The sequence below is a fragment of the Alosa sapidissima genome, chromosome 13 (genome assembly GCF_018492685.1).
Source record: "Alosa sapidissima isolate fAloSap1 chromosome 13, fAloSap1.pri, whole genome shotgun sequence".
Classification (NCBI taxonomy): domain Eukaryota; kingdom Metazoa; phylum Chordata; class Actinopteri; order Clupeiformes; family Clupeidae; genus Alosa; species Alosa sapidissima.
The window spans coordinates 32,774,809-32,780,843 of NC_055969.1; the positions used below are offsets into that span (position 1 = coordinate 32,774,809).

Below are 6,035 nucleotides of genomic sequence, written 5' to 3' on the forward strand. Positions count from 1 at the left end.
TTTATCCACCTCTTATTAGAGTTTATCCACCTAACAAAAGAGTTTATTCACCAATTGTAGGTTTTAACATTTAAAAAAATCACACTGTATTATGCACAGTGAGAAAGGAGGGGGGTGCACAGAGAAAGAGAGGACCCTTCAGCAATACACAAGGAGCAGGGATGCAGTGGAGGCTAAGGAGCAGGGATGCAGTGGAGGCTAAGCGCAAGTAAGCACAGTTTACTCACCTCTGAAATTTCAGAAATAATGTTTATCCACCTCTCAAAAGAGTTTATTCACCAATTGCATGTTTTAATGTATTTAAAAATCACACTGTATTATCCACATTCACAATATGTACACTCATCAACACTCTAGGAACCATTTAATACCACTGGTATTGTTATAAACATTGGACAATAACCTCCACCATCATCAAACATGTTCTGAATGCCTTTTTAAAAAATCACATGGCACAGTCCACCTTGATCACCAAATTCATAGTTTACCTCTTATTTTACCACTACACCCCTGCCTGTATATACACCGTGTTCCAAATTATTATGCAAACTGGATTTAAGTGTCATAAACATTTATTTATTTATTTATTTGTTTTTAAATTAAACTCATGGATGGTATTGTGTCTCAGGGCTCTTTGGATCATTGAAGTCAATCTCAGACACCTGTGATAGTTTGCCAGGTGAGCCCAATCAAAGGAAAACTACTTAAGAAGGATGTTCTACATTGTTAAGCATGCCACAGGTTTCAAGCAGTATGGGAAAGAAAAAGGATCTCTCTGCTGCTGAAAAGTGTAAAATTGTGCACTACCTTGGACAAGGTATGAAAACATTGGATATTTCCCAAAGACTTATGCGTGATCATCGTACTGTGAAGAAATTTGATGCTGATTCAGAGCACAGGTGGGTTCGTGCAGACAAAGGCATAAGGAGTAAGAGAGCAGCTGCTAAACTGCCATTGCTGGTGCCTCTGGAGTCCCGTGAACCTCAAGGTGTAGGATCCTCAAGAAGTTTGCAAGTGTGCATAAACCTACTATTAGGCCACCCCTAAACAATGCTCACAAGAAGAAATGGTTGCAGTGGGCTCAGGAATACATGAAGACTAATTTTCAAACAGTTTTGTTTACGGATGAGTGCCATGCAACCCTAGATGGTCCAGATGGATGGAGTAATGGATGGTTGGTGAATGGCCACCATGTCCTAACAAGGCTGAGACGTCAGCAAGGAGGTGGCGGAGTCATGTTTTGGGCCGGAATCATGGGGAGAGAGCCCTCCCTGATGGTGTGAAAATGACCTCGGCAAAGTATGTAGAGTTTACATTAGAGTTTGGCTGTTAAGCAGTTATCATTGCATTTTGGATACATTTAAACCTAGTTACCGTTAGATGTGTTTGGACTTACATGACCCCCTACATGCTGTGTGCATCTTTACCGTCATCCCCACTCTTGAAAGAGAGGCAGTAGAAACTTTGTGCAATGGTGCAAACTCAACCACCTTCAACTCAACACTGCGAAGACCAAGGAGATGGTGGTGGATTTCCGCAGGTCTAAGCCCGCTCTGCTACCAGTCTCCATTTTTTTTACACCTGGACAATAAACTAGACTGTTCAGCCAATACTGAAGCACTCTACAAGAAAGGGCAGAGCAGGCTGTACTTCCTGAGGAGGCTGCGGTCTTTCAATGTCTGCAGCAAGCTCCTCAGACTTTACCAGTTTGTTGTTGCCAGCGTCCTCTTCTATGCTGTGGTATGCTGGGGAGGAAGCACAAAGAAGAAGGATGCTGGATGACTAGACAGGCTGGTAAGGAAGGCTGGCTCTGTCGTGGGAGCTGAACTGGAGTGCATCACTTCAATATCAGATAAAAGGACCCTGAACAAACTGATCAACATCTTGGACAATGACTGTCATCAGGCAGTAATGGGGGCTCAGATAGGGAGCACAGGGGGAAACCTACCATTTACCAACTAGACACCTGAATGGCATGGCAGACCTTTCTAGGAGATGATGTAGATGATCCTGAAGACCAGTACATGTGATCCCATTTGGCCATGGCCTTTGACCTCATTGCTGAAGCACACCCAAAATGCCTAGTATTACCAAAGATGGTCTGTCACTTTTTGACGACTTTTTTGACCGTGCAGCTCAGCCCTGCACTCGCCCAGGCTCAAACCCGCAATTGGCTGCCAATCGAATTGGGAGTCTGGAGCTTCAGCATTGTTTCAGTTTTATCTTTGTATGTTTTTGTTACCAGCTGGCTATGGACGGATTATGAGCCACTGGGCACAGGTCTACGTGAAAAGCCCCCCCACACAAGGCTTGACTGTGGGGCCCCATTCAGATATCAGGGGTGAATCACATAACCTGTGGTATATGATTGAGGGGACCTATTAAGACATATCACATGACTAGAAATACTAGTAGTTTGATGCTGTTAAATATATGTGATGCGATCTAGGAAAACCCTTCACATGGTGCACTCAAAAATTCTTTGATTTTTGCTCCATTTCAACCCTCTCTGGTGCAATTTTACCAACTTAAGATTCTGGTACCATCCTAGCAACATTCTGAACACTGTCCCCTAGCAAAACACTGGATACCATCCTCCCAAAATCTTGGATGTTGTTAGGATGGTATCAGAATCATAAGTTGGTAACATTGCACCATGTGAAGGGTTTTCCCGGAGATGGACATCTCCAAGGTCCAGTGTGGAGACTGTAGTAGTGTCTCTAGATGAGGTGAAGGATGGGCCTGCATTGAGACTAGAAGTTGAAAAGGCAGTGATCGCTATCCACCGTACTGAGATGGCTAATGCTAGGCCCGTGTCTCACTCAACAGCTGAGAAAGAGGACATCAGTTAGCCTGATCAGGAGACCAGCAAAATGGACTGCAGTAAGTATGACATTTTCAGATAGTTGAATAGCCTAAACTAGTCAAAATGGACTTATTAATAAAAATCACAATTTCATCTCTCTCCACAGCCCTGATCGAATCACTTGTTGACCAAGGGATACCTCAGCAGGACAAGGGGGGAGATAGATAGATAGATAGATAGATACATACTTTATTGATCCCCAAGGGGAAATTCAAGTAGGAGCGCATCAAATGTAATGTGAGTGGTAGGAGACCATCTCCACTGAAGGTTGATGGAGATCGTGATCGAGAGTTCAGCAAAGAGGACTGCAGTAAGTATCACATTTTCAGATGGTTGAATAGAGTTGAAATGGACATTTCAATGTTTTCAGACTTACTAATTATAATAATTTCGCCTCTCTTCATAGCGCTGAATGAGTCATCTATTGACCATGGGACACATCAGCTGGACGAGGGGGGCAGTAAGACATCCCTGTTCCATGGTAATGGAGACGAAGCTGTGGACCTGTGCCCACACCACAGGCCGGTGCGTGGCGCACGCCTGACACCCCTGAGAAGAGCGACGTGATGGAGGAAGAGAGGAGGACAATTCTGCATGGAGGGGAAATTACAACCCAGAATACAACCACAGAGGCCACACTGACCACTGAGGAAGAGAGGAGGACAATTCTGCATGGATTGTTTTGAGAGGAGGGGACATTACAACCACAGAGGCCACACTGACCACTGAGGAAGAGAGGAGGACAATTCTGCATGGATTGTTTTGAGAGGAGGGGACATTACAACCCAGAATACAACCACAGAGGCCACACTGACCACTGAGGAAGAGAGGAGGACAATTCTGCATGGATTGTTTTGAGAGGAGGGGACATTACAACCCAGAATACAACCACAGAGGCCACACTGACCACTGAGGAAGAGAGGAGGACAATTCTGCATGGATTGTTTTGAGAGGAGATGTATTACAACATCTAATAAAGTAACAGAATACAACTTGCTTTCTACAGAATCTCTACAGATCATCCAGATTCCTGGGTCCCCTCCTGCACATTCTCCTCTTTAGCCCCCAAACCAAGCAGATAATGTGTAAGCATGGGTCATGATGGGACTCTTTTCAGTATAGTCATCCTTATTTATCCACCAGGCTGATCTTGAGTTCAGTTCTTTTTTCTAATAATTCCAATAATTGTGGAGGGTGCTGTATGTTGACGTGTCCTCTGCAAATGACAAGCATTTACTTGGCATTGCAGGTACAGTGCAGTAATGTGCTGTACCAGCTGAAAAGCAAGGCTTTCTTTACCTTTCATGGTTGGTAGCTCAGTCCTTGTGATGCGCTGTGCTGATCTGAGCACTCACACTATACTGACTTTGCACACATTCACTCCTCAGCACCTACATGACCCCCCCCCCCCCCCCCCCCCATAAATGCACAAATAGGCTGATACCAGACATAATTTCACTGCATTTCTTACATCCAGTAACTATATACATGTGACAATAAACTTCCTTGTATCCTTGTATCTTTGTACCCTCTGTCAAGCTTTGCGGTCATGGGTGGTGCTGTTGCCATGCCATGCTGTGATGCTGCCAGTCAGAATACTCTGAATGTCACAGCAAGTTAGTCAGTATTCTGGAGTATACCAAACCTCTGCCCCCGAAGGAAGAACCCATCTCGCTGCCTTCCTGACCACTACCTATTCAGATCCTTGCCGGTGTTAAGCTCTAGGAATCTCAACCAGCTGACTCTACTGCTGTGTCCCCTGACTTCCTCTCTGCTGCTTCCAGTAAGTCAGGATCAGCTCCTTATCGTAACACCCCCAATTATCACCACTTTTGTTCAGAAATTCTAAAACAACGATGTTTTTTAACACTTCAAAATAACATTTACTAAATGAACCTTACATTTTTCAGTAGCCATAGTTCTGTGATTTTGAACAAAATCTGGTTTGGTTCCTAACGGGAGCATTTACTGCCTGAAATATCCGATTTTGTTTAGGCCTACCACGCTCGGAGTTATAGCAGAGGGCTAGTAATCAAGGATCTTTGGTTATAGTGCTGGCCTGATAGGTCGCCTATTTACCGTTTCAACGGCACATTAACGGTTAGACCAAGAATTCTCGTCGTGAAATTAAAATTCCACTGGAGCTCCAAGCGGTTGTGACACACGCAGCCTTACAACACTGTTTACAGCTCCTCGAGTCACGGTAAAATGTCATTTTTGGTACATAGCTAATTTAGATACACCTATGTTGTGCGTGGTTGCGTTTCTATAGGAGTCCGCTGTCTTGGTTTGTATAGAAATGGATATTAAGTGACACATACACGCAAGACGGTGGAAATACGGGACCGGTGGAGTTACGATAGACTTACTGACATTGAGCAGCAGGTTGTTGTCCTCGCATCATGTTAGGATTGTCACCTTTGCTTTGTAGGCAGACTCATCTCCATCTTTTCCGCAGCCGATTGTGGTGGTATCAGCAAACATAATGACTGTGTTGGAGCGGTGTGTGGATCACAGTCGTGAGTGAATAATGTGTACTGCATCGGCACTGAGTGGAGGAGATGATACTGCCCATCCGTATTGCCAGTGGTCTGCCAATCAGGAAGTCTAGTATTCAGCTGCACAGCGAGGAACTGATTTCAAGTCACAAAGCTTCATGAGGCGCCTGAACATACAGTAGGCTATGTAGCTCCAGAAAGAAAATATTCAGAATTTGCAATGCATTAATGCAGTTGTGCATTTTGATATGCTCAACTTACTGTTTAGATATTGCATAAAGTAAGTACTAAGAGCTGTATTATTGAGTGTCATCCATGAACAAGTTGCATCGGTCACAATTGAAATGGCTCTTGGTCTTTGCCTTCCACAACCTCCTCACACTCTGATTATTTGCATCTATTCTATCAGGTTCTATTTACATCAACTCACCCAGTGCAGTGCCCGTGCATTATTTATATTGGTGTCATCGCATCACTAGCAACAAGTGTGACCAATTCAGTACTGTGAGCACTGATGCATGTGCTGGATTTATCTGTAATTGTGCTCCCTGTGTGTACCAGTATGCATCACATGTGCATCATGGGGTTTTAGTGAGTGTGAATGTGTTTATAGAGTTTTGTAAAAAAAAAAAAGTAAATTATATTTGTAAATTGTTTTGTCAAGACTGATC

General features: G+C 43.9%; 1 long non-coding RNA gene across 1 annotated transcript; it reads left to right on the forward strand.

The window, feature by feature from the left end:
• Nucleotides 1–1,824: 1,824 nt before the first annotated feature.
• Nucleotides 1,825–3,563, forward strand: LOC121680459. The gene is made up of 3 exons (XR_006021708.1): nt 1,825–2,883; nt 2,973–3,176; nt 3,273–3,563. It is a non-coding gene; the product is annotated as an uncharacterized LOC121680459 (long non-coding RNA).
• The last annotated feature ends 2,472 nt before the right edge of the window (nt 3,564–6,035 follow it).